The sequence below is a fragment of the Siphateles boraxobius genome, unplaced genomic scaffold, assembly GCF_051911475.1.
Source record: "Siphateles boraxobius isolate OS27281-9 unplaced genomic scaffold, OSU_SipBor_1 13, whole genome shotgun sequence".
Lineage (NCBI taxonomy): Eukaryota > Metazoa > Chordata > Actinopteri > Cypriniformes > Leuciscidae > Siphateles > Siphateles boraxobius.
This window is the reverse complement of record NW_027508733.1, coordinates 5,910,829-5,922,500: the sequence shown is the minus strand read 5'-3', so window position 1 is coordinate 5,922,500 and position 11,672 is coordinate 5,910,829. Positions and strand designations below refer to the sequence as shown.

Below are 11,672 nucleotides of genomic sequence, written 5' to 3'. Positions count from 1 at the left end.
TTGTATATGCTCATACAGTAAGTGGACAACCAGAATGCCTATTACCGCCGCGGCAGCCACCACGGCAAAAATAAACCAGTCGTATTTCAAAGTCATTCGCGAAATGACCGCCAGGTGGCGCAAAGAGATATTGTGCAAAACAGCAGCAATCGCCGCATTTTGAAATGTAAGTGGGGTTAATTCCAATTAACAGTCAGGATGAAATACTACAACTATGGTAAAAAGAATAGATTTTTTTTTTTAGGACAGCAAAATAGGATGAAAAGTTAAGAATAGACACGAGAACAATATAGCCTATTCATGAATGTCAGTCACGTGACCTCTTACGTCGTCCGCTCTTTTTCCAGTTGACTGCCTGCCACCATCTTGAGTACCTGACACGCATTAGCTATCTAGCTTGCTACAATTTAGTTTCATATGGATACAGTAAATGGCTACGAAAGACAACATTTCGCACCTAGATTACCATGAAAAGAAACACTACTTTCAAAAAATGTCATCGTAAGGGTGTGATCCTTACGCGATACCTGATGTGTAGTAGCTACTTCCAGCCTGACATTTGACAAGCATATTTTCTCTCAATTTTCTCTGTGTCACTTTATACATAACAAACTTTGTTTATGTAAACCTTGTGTGTATTTGACAGTATTAGCGCAATAAGACTAGAAAGATAACTCGGTTCAGTAACCAGGCGCTATTTTAAGACAGGCTTAGTGCATGTGTGCTTTGGGCGTCTGCGCTCAGAAAAGCACACGTTAGAGCCGCGCATCAACACGTAAATGACTTGTTTAACCGACAAGGCTTTTGTGAACTGCAGTGTCCCTTCCTCTGCGCTAACATTTGATGTGAATATACATCGCGTTGTAGCCTATGCTGAGACGGAGGTGCCAGAAATGCAGCTGATATAATATGCACGATACTAACGTTACGACATTTCTTCAAAAGCAGATCGTGGCGATATTTTAATCGTCCACGATCATAAATCGTGATATCGCACACCCCTAAGCTAGCGTTAGCTCATTAACAACAATATATTTACTTCTACTCACCACAGACAAAATAAACACTGCACCGAGAGTTTGCACACACAAACCACTGTTATAACCACTGATCTATATAATGACTGGATAGCTCATGACGTTCTAAACTGCCACCAGGCATTGAAGCCACCGGAAGTGTTCGAGCGGCCATCTTATGATTCCCTACCAGCAGAGGGCTCCAACAGCCTTTATACAGAGATTGGTAGCTCCGACGGCACCCACAGGTTGTATTTTAAGCCCATAAGTAGTAATTTATATGCGCAATTGTCGCTATTTCCGTGTTGTTTTCTCCGAGGCAAGAGTGGCCTAATGCTTCTTCTTCAAAAAAAAAAAAAAACGATAAAACATTCATCAGTAGCCAATAAGGAACCTCAGAGCAGCAATAATCACAATTAAGTGTCCAATAGCGACCCCATTTGACAGCTTCAAAAGAGCTTTGTGCGCAACTGATCTACGTCTGTACCACAAACAACATTTATTCTCTTTTTTATTTCAAATCACTATTTTTATTATCAGCGTCTTTTATAAAATAATATTTATGCATAATGCATTCTTTCACAGACTTATTCAAGTTTAAACGTATTATTCAATGCATTAAAAACGTATTATTCAATGCATTACTTCTTATTAATTTAATTAAATGCATTTATTTACTATATTTTCATGTCAATCCGTGTTCAGTTTGACCATGAACCATGCGCTGTCCCTTTAATTCAGCGCCTGCAGCTCAGCAGAAACACACTATATGGGGAGGCTGCAGACCTGGAGCCGGTGTGGTGAAGAGATGAGTCCCACCGAAGAAATGGGACCCAAGCAATACGATTGGTTCAAAGCACGTTTTATGGGTAATCGTTTTAGTGCCTGGTTACAAATCAGACACAATCACTTTATTATAGAAGTCGGTTGAGTTACGTTATAACGAGTCATTAATGTTTTTTAACTTATATGTTTCATATACTAGTATATAACCGAAGCTATTGATTGTAAATTTCAACCTTTCTCGTTCTTAGTGTTTTTTAGTTAGCTTACATAGTAACAGAGCATACAGCTATCCGATGATCGTGCTAGCTGAGGTTTACCTGAGCTTATACTGCCTTACCGTATTCACAGCAATTCGAAATGCAATTATAATTATGTCACTCTTTGTATCGTAATAATCAGCGCAATATGTAGTACAAATTGTGTTATTAATAGAACCATGTAAGTTAATAATGTTAAGTTGTGTTTATTACTATTTTTCTTAATGACTGTTTATCCATTTAAACAAATGACAGAATGTTAACTTAGCTATGTTTTGTGTGTACTTAGTATAAATATTAATTGGATTTCTAGCCTTGATTACAGAACAGTGTGATAAAATTACGGAATCACAAATCTTAATGTAATCATTATCAAACCCCTTAATTCATATAATAATCTTGTATTTTTATCCTGATTAATGAAAGAAATAGCATTTTCAGGTTTTGCGACGTTAATTTATTTGTTATTAAGCATTAAGGCATAATATATATATATTTTTTAATTACATGCATGTCATTTTGTGTATTAATTCATATGATTTATGCCATAATTATTTCTTAAAACAGAACATCATACAATAGAATAACATTCAATGCAATAAAATTAGTGAACCAAAACTTACAGGCTATAAAATATAACATTTTGATTAAATTTCACAATACACTGACTAATGTACTTAGTAATGTAGATGTAATACACAAAAAATAAAAAAAAATAAAAGCATTTATTTAACTTACTGTACAAACCAAAACCCCACAGTTGTTAGAGTCAGCCAGCCTCCACTGTTCTGGGTACTCAACAGTCCATTTTCCCAAGTCCCAAATATTTCGGAATGCATTGCTTTTGTACAAAAGAAAAAAGAAATTAAGAAGTGTACATTAGTAAATAAAGATAAATTGTGTGTCATTTACAATGCACAAAATACCATAGTATAGCCAGGTCCATCTCAGAAATTGATTTGTAGTTGCCAGTGGGGTCGTACACTCGAATATGATTCAACAAACCATCCAAGACCTCTACAAAACAAACAGAAACCGCTTTAACCACAAAGAGTAACAACTGTTGAGCAAAAATGTATTTTTTTTCTCCACACATACCCACAAAATGAAGTGGTTTCCCTTTTCAGGGCTTTGTCCCCCAACAATTCTTGGAATAAGGACCATGTCATTCTCATCAAGGTCCTTTAAAATAGTTTTAAGTAAATAATTGGTGCTGCAAATGTGTCCCAAGCCCCTGAGATTTATTTAATAGATTTTCATTTACCTTCAGACAAGAAATGTGACTGTCATTCACATGTTTTTTGTTAGTGAAGGATCGCCACCAGAGAACGAATGTGTGCACCTGTAAAGCAGTTCCACCATGTGCTTTACAGAGCTGTGCAATCCTTGTGTCAAGAATCTAAAAGAAATAGTAGATTACAGTAAAATGTTGTTGAATAATATAAGAAGTACATATAGGAGGTTTGTGGACAAACGGTCATACAAATAAGCTGCCATTGGACGCATAATGACTCAGAGGGATCGTAGGCTGAATTGGGATGACAGATGCCTGTTATTTACTTGCAGGCTCCCCTGAGTCCGTAGCACTAAGTTTCATCCCAAAATTGCACTCTCCGTGAAGCCACTATTTTGTACATGGAATAATATACGTGGGATCTCCATATCTGAGCTCTGGAAGGCTCTAGAGCATCCAATCTTGCACTCATGTCTATGTCTCAGCACCCTCTATCAGAAATCCAAGGTTTCGAGAAGATCCAAGAAACTTTATTTTTCGACCCAAAAAATCTATAAGGCCTACTTATTTTTACATCTAAATAAGGAAGGCACAAATTTAATTCTAATATCAAAATCAAATAAAGCATACCAGTGCGTGATGCATCACCTCCTGCCATGTCTGTCTTCAGACAGTAATCATGGTCATCATGAATATTCACTGAAAAAGGTTGTATATGTAATTTTTTAATTTGCCATAAACATTTACTTCTAAACTAAAAAGTGGACCATCTACTATAATTTACTGCCTTTCTCACCATCCAGGTTAATGTCACGCCGCAGGTATGGTTTGAGTTGGGACACATTGGTTTTCTGGCGGAGAATGTTGCCTGATTTGTCTGCAAGTGTAGCAACCCCTTTTCCGGTAATGTCTTTGACTAGAAAAGGGCTGGTCCAGTTCCCCTCTAAACGTCCACCTTTGCGTCCCTCTTTTCTTTTGTTTGTTTTGAGTACCTCCTCTCCTTCGTGGATGTGAAATGATTTCACATTTTTTCTTTTCCGGGACTCGTACTCCACCTTTTGCCTCCCCTGTGCTTTTTCAATGTAATCCCGCACCTTATGAAAATAACGTATAATAAAAAGACTCAATAGAATACCTGAAAAACTTTTAATTATTACTTAATTATAGTTTATACTACAAACAATCACCTTTGAACTTAGTGCAGTCACCTCTGCAATCCGTGTGTCCATGCCAACCTCTGGATTCTCTGCTACAAAGCAATCTGTCTCAGATACTACCTTTGAGTTGATAACCTCTGGCGTGATTGGGTGCCGGTTAAACATCAAAAAGAATGGTGTATACTTTGTAGAGCCCTAAAAAAAGTGTTTCAACAAATTACATTTACATAATCAATTGCATATAATCATTTATTTTTTTAAATAGTTCCAATCACCTGCTTTGAGGTGTTGATGGCATGCACCACATCCTCCAGGTTTTCGTCCCAGTCATTCTGCATGTCATTGCAGTACTTTGACAATGCCCTCTTTATAGTCTGATTAGTCCTCTCATCCTGTCCATTTGACTGAGGGTGATAAGCTGACGTGACACACTGCTTCACACCCAAGACCTTAAATATGTCCTCATTTAGCTGTTATCAAAAAGGTATGCAAGTCATGGTAGATTTTTATAACATATAGACAAACATTTTAATAATAAAATCTTCTTAAAGCTCCAGTAGGTAGCTTTTGTAAACAAATATTTGTTAAAACTGTCATTATGTCCTGAATGTAGAATATGAGACAGATAATCTGTGAGAAAAATCAAGCTCCTCTGGCTCCTCCCTGTGGTCCTACTGCCATTTGCAGAAATACACCGCTCCCGGTCAGAAACAACCAATCAGAGCCAGGAGGAATGTCTTAGCAGTGTCAATCACGCTCGTTCACGCGCTGATCATCCCTCTCTTGCACAGCGCGAGCGCGTACCGTCGTTCGTGACTCTCCTGTTCAAACTCGTTCATCCAAATGAACGAATCTTTTTTCGAGTCATTTCGTTCATTCAACGAACGAAATGACTCGAAAAAAGATTTGTTCATTTTGAACGAGTCTTTTTCGGAGTCATTTCGGTCATTCAACGAAAGAATGACTCGAAAAAAGATTTGTTCATTTGGATGAACGAGTTCGAACAGGATCACGAACGTGCATCACAGAACAGAGCAAGGGAGCATTTGTGCTTATAAAGCTTAAAGTTTTTTATTTATTTTTGAAATGACCGATCGTTTCACTAGATAAGACCCTTATTCATCGTCTGGTATCTTTTAAAACCCTTTGAAGCTGCGCTGAAACTGTCATTTGGTGCTCGAAACGTTTGTGTCCTATTGAAGTCCATTATATGGAGAAAAAGCCTGGAATGTTTTCATCAAAAAACTTAATTTCTTTTCGACTGAAGAAAGAAAGACATGGACATCTTGGATGACATGGGGGTGAGTAAATTATCAGCAAAAGTTTTTTTTTAAAGTGAACTAATCCTTTAACGTTATCTTAGCTATAACTTATAGAAAGAGTGCAACCTTATAAAGTTACATGTATTGCAAATTACATTATGATTTGAGAACCAAGTTTGTAGTCAAAGTATGGGCAGGCCATAGTCAGTGTAAAGCATATTGTTGATGTTTCGTCCCTATTAGTGAATGTTCCATAACTGTTTATAATCCGCTGTCATCGGTGGTCCTGCTTACTAGCCTGCACGTTCACGGCAGGCTCCGCTGTGGGGGAGGAGCTGAGGAGGGAGGAGCTGTGGGGGAGGAGCTGTGGGGGAGGAGCTGTGGGGGAGGAGTTGTGGGGGAGGAGCTGTGGGGGAGGAGCTGTGGAGGGAGGAGCTGTGGGGGAGGAGCTGTGGAGGGAGGAGCTGTGGGGGAGGAGCTGTGGGGGAGGAGTTGTGGGGGAGGAGTTGTGGGGGAGGAGCTGTGGGGGAGGAGCTGTGGGGGAGGAGCTGTGGGGGAGGAGCTGTGGGGGAGGAGCTGTGGGGGAGGAGTTGTGGGGGAGGAGCTGTGCAGGGAGGAGCTGTGCAGGGAGGAGCTGTGGAGGGAGGAGCTGTGGGGGAGGAGTTGTGGGGGAGGAGTTGTGGGGGAGGAGCTGTGGAGGGAGGAGCTGTGGGGGAGGAGCTGTGGGGGAGGAGCTGTGGGGGAGGAGCTGTGGAGGGAGGGCTGTAGCGCAGCAGAGAGCAAGGGGGTGGGACCTGTAAGTTGTGCTTGTTCAAATTTTCAGGCTAAGTCAACATTTTCTCAAAACTCCCTACTGCTGCTTTAACTAAATAATAATAACCTGTTTCACAAACTGCCTCCCCTGGTCTGTGATTATTCTTTCAACCAGTCCATATGCATTCAATGCTTGTAAGACCCCTTTAGCCACCTCAACTGCGGTCTTACACTTCAGGGATTTGGCGAAAACCCATTTGGTGAAGAGGTCAGTCATTGTAAGGACATAAATGTTCCCCTGAGGACTGGTTGGAAATGGTCCCATCAAATCCATTCCTACGACACTCCAGGGTTTAGTGACCTTGATAGAGTGCAACACTGGAGCCACTGTTTTAATAGTATCATTAAGCTGACACAGTGGACAGTGGGCAATCTAAAATATAAAACATTTGGTGTTTGTAACATTGCAAACAAAAGAAACACATTATTTTCTACAACTACATCAGGGGTCTCAAACTCAACAAGAATTCAAGCTTTCTTTATAGATATATTTCTCATGTTTGTGAGGCATATACTGACTTTTGGTTAATTTGTGATGAGATGCGCTCCAGTTCACGTGCAATGCAAGGGACCGCGCCAGCGCCTCCATGTCATGACTCATGATTATATTGTCTGCTATTTGCTTCTTATTTATTAAATCCAGGCAATTGGTTGATGAAAAAATATTAAAATTAAGATACAATTTATACAAAACGAAATTCACTTTAAAGAAAGGCTTTCTACAAAACAAAACTTAATTAAGTGGCCAAAATCATGTCTGAGCATGTCTCCCGATATATTGCGCATCCTATCTTAGCCTATGTTCACTTTTCATAATCAACATAGATGGGGAAAAGATAACATTATTATTTTTTAACAAATATGAAACTAAATGCACTTAGTTAATGGCTACAACACGTAGCCTAATAGTAGGCCTGAATATTGTTATCATTACTTTTTTCAAGTTCGGCACGAATTACTATTAGCCTAAATGTGTTACTAAATGATTTGAATGTATTTTTAACATTGTTGTATTTAAGGACTGTATTTGTGTGTTATTTTTAAATTATTTGTTTTATGTGGTGGACAATATTGGAACGTGACATTGGAAATATTTATTTTATTTTTACTATTTAATAATATTTAATAATATTTAATAATATTTTACTATTTATTTTGTTTGGCTTTTATGTATTTCATGCAGTTGCACTTATTTAATTTATATTAATTTATAGTATGAGTCCCTGATTATATGTTGCACGTTCTCTTCTTGTTGTTTTTGTTGTTGTTTTTTTAGACAAAAAATGGATGGATTTATAGCGTTTTGAAAAAAAAATACAATTAACTTTGAATTTATCATCAACAATATTGTTGTTTGATTTAATAATAATTTTTCATGATGGTGATGGTCTCGATCTCCAGAGAAGTGTCTCATGTTTGCCGTCTTCCGTGTGTCCATGGCGTAAAATGAGGACGTGGGGGAAGCGGATACTTGAATATATGGGCGTGTTATTCTAATGACGATCGTTTTCAGCCGCGGCATTTATCAAGGGCAGGTATTGCGTACACCTGGATTTCAAATGTACGCACAGCTTCATAAATCAGGCGGTGAGAGGAGTGTAAGCATAATCTTACGCCAACATATACGCCCGTTTCTACGCAAGAATGATAAATGAGGGCCAATGTGAGTGAATGCAACAAACAATATTTAAATCATGTTATTTATTGAAGAAAAAAATATGTAAAATGAATTGTTTTATCATAAGTAAACGTAGTGGATACTGTAAATTACAGAAAAGATAATACATTAAAAGGCAATGATATTTTTTCTACTTCCCCTGCACAATGAACTTAGAAGAACGCCTGACAATTCTCTTGCGGTCCCTGTCAGCGTTCTCTTGGTAAACTCCACGCTCCATGTACTGCCTCACCTCCGCATACAACGAAAACTGTAACATAACGTTAATTCAAAACAAATATAATGATATTAGGTTAATTAATTAATATTAGGTTACTTATTAATAGTGCAGTCAGTGGTCCAAAAAATTTACTAGATTAATCACATATTTTTCTGTGATTAATTGCGATTGATCACAATTAAAAACCCTCAAGTTTGTATGCGTTAATATATTTAATCATTTAATAATTTCACATTTAATCTCAAGATTAATGTAGAAACAATATAAAATGACTAAATAAAGACAGTATATTTTAAGTACTTGTTTAATGACATCTTTTTATGAATGAAGGCCAGTATCACTGATAGTAATACAGCTAGGGATGTCTTGATAAATATGACCCCCCCCCCCCCCCCCCCCCAACCCTACCTGTCTAACATGTAGGAAATATACAGAAATTGAATAAAGCGATCAAACACTGCACTGCATAATTTATAAATTAAAAATAATTTACTCCTTATTAAAGCTACAAAAGTTATTTAGTTAAGAACAGTGAGTAAATTTATATTTTCCTTTTGTTCTTTGTTTGACCCTGAGTGACAGACAGCTTAATTGGGTGCTGTGCCTTTAAGACATGCCGTTGCCGACTGCCAATTACTGCTGCGCAGTGCGCATCTGTCTCTGCATAGTGTGTGTCAGGACATTGACAGACAGCGCGTTCTCTTCTGTTTTGTCAGACTTGAATGGTCTAAAACCATTTGAAGGAATAAGAACATGATCAATGTAACACTAGCTAAAGGATGACAGAAAAAATATACTGCGTTATTTGCGTAAAATATTTTTAACGCGTTAAACTGCACAAAAAGTAATCACATGCGTTAACTTTGACAGCACTAGTTATAAATATAATTAATTAAGTTGTTAAGGCGTTTCATGCAACTGTGCCCAGGTGCTCAAACTCCCAATTTGTGCAAGGTGCCTTAAGGAGGCCTTAAAAATGTATTATAACATTGCAAATAGTTTATTCGAATATATATATATATATATATATGGGCTCATGGAAGAATTATGAACTTTGTCTTAAGCATCTATAAAGGTAAAAATTATTACAGGCCGATCATTTCGTTTATTGAAATGTAATTACAATTAAACATTATTAAAATACACAGTGTGATGTATACTTACTGAGATGTTGGATGAAAAGAAGGAACAATAATTAATGTTAATTAAAATTTATAATTAAATTGTATTTTTGAATTCAGTAAGGTAAATGTATTGGTCGAAGTGATGATATTGTCCAGAGATGGTTGGTCACAGAGATGAAACTGTCCAGAGAGATGCACAGATGTCCAGAAATTAAATTGTCGCCGAGATACTTTGCAAAATATCGTAGAATTTCTGACGAAAAGGACCTGTAAAACATGACAAGCGTATATATAGCCCCGCATTAAAAAAAAAAAAAATTGATGAGAGACATTCTCATTGGCCATTTTCAAGTGTCTTTAAAAATTACAATGTTTTATTGATTGTAATATATGTTTTAATATAAATAATAAAAATTGTTTCTAAAAACATGTGACATATATATATATTGCCCTTTCGATCGACAGTGTGCAAAAATTAGAATTACAGAATAGAATGCATAAGAATATACAGAACAGGTGCATAAAAGAAATACAATACAACAAGAATAAAATAGGGCTAGGTTTTTGTTTTGTTTTTCTTTCTAAATCATATTCTTCTTTAATACAAAAAAATATTTATTGAATTCTTCTTTTTCATCACTTTAAGGGCTTTTATAAAATACATAAGCTCATTAAGAAATGTACAAAACCTTGGTTTCACCTTCAAGTACAAATTGTTGTGTTTAAAATGTACCCAGTGTAAATAATTTCTATGCGTGAAGAGATGAGTCCCACCTAGACAGGACCTGAAAAGATGGCCACCACGATGCCTGTTCGCAAAACGCCACTAAGACAGAGTTGTCACGAATCAATCAAAGTATCAGTTTAAAGAGTACTGAAATAATCGTGTGATTTTGTTTTTACATGTATGTCGTAAATATGATGGTGTGTACGCTTTAAAAAAACGCTTTAAAAAAATTTGCGCACAGGCAGTGTAATGTCTACATCTCGGGTGGGGGATGGGAGAGTAACAATATGTGCTTGAATCTATGGCTTGAATTCTGAAAAACAGGAACATCCAGATGCAGTGGAAATGGCCCTTATATATATCTTATATATGTATATATCAAACAGTTTGGAATATCATTAAATATTGGAAGTTTATTACAAAATTGTGTGGATTCATTATACTTTAGTTACATTTATTTTAATTCCAATACTTCAAATGGTGGAGAATGGAATAAAGATGTGATTAAAATTATACCTTATCATACACTGTAAATGTTAGAAGCACTTTACCCCTGCTGAAGATACTCTATTGCTGTTCCTGATCCTGATCGATTGCTCCTGTCTGCCTAGCTGCCTGCTGTGTTTTGTTTGCTTCGAGGCTGTAAGCTCCGTCTAAGCCTCGTATTAGCTTTGGATTTCTTTCTGTTTTGAACCATCATTTACTACCATTTCTAGTTGTTTATACTACTAAATACAGCTTAGACAACATCTCAGATTAACCTGAAATTGCTAGCTTCCGTTATTGTTAGCACAACACGCTAGTAACTGGCTAGCCTGTTAACGCACCACCCGTGCGCTCAGTTATTTATTTATTTTTCTCTCGCGCGCCCGCGCCTCTGAGTTCATAAAAAGCCCAGATGAGTAAGAATCAGTCAACAAACACGTGAGTAATGTCTTGTCCTGTTATTGTCACCTGCACTTCATGTTACATGTTTAGCATAGCCTTCCCCGTCGGCAATATAGGGTTTATATGTGATAAATGCAAGGAAACAGTCAGGCTGACGGAGAAGATTTCAGAATTAGAAACACGCATCCAAACTTTAATTGAGGATAGTAAGTGTGCTAGAGCTTTAGATTCTACTTTGGATGCGCCTAGCATAGTGAACTCTTTACATGATTCGGTTCCGGCTGAATTATTGCCTGTGCAGCCAGGCAGATGGGTGACAGTGAGGGATCGCTCTAGTCACGGATCAAAAAAACACTCTTCCGTTCCGATTACCATAACAAATCGATGTGCCCCACTCAGTGAAACACCCACTGAGAATTCTGTTGATTGTGCCCTGGTAATTGGTTATTCGATCACACGGAACGTGAAAATAGGGACACCAGCCAACGTAGTCACATGTTTGCCGGGAGC

The 11,672-nt window shown here is 37.4% G+C and overlaps 1 long non-coding RNA gene across 1 annotated transcript; it reads right to left on the bottom strand.

Moving 5' to 3' along the window:
* Positions 1–2,797: 2,797 nt before the first annotated feature.
* On the bottom strand, positions 2,798–3,197 carry LOC143735553 (uncharacterized). Its single transcript, XR_013203220.1, has 3 exons — positions 3,158–3,197; positions 2,986–3,074; positions 2,798–2,900 (listed from the first exon to the last, which is right to left on the bottom strand). It is a non-coding gene; the product is annotated as an uncharacterized LOC143735553 (long non-coding RNA).
* Between the last annotated feature and the right edge of the window lie 8,475 nt (positions 3,198–11,672).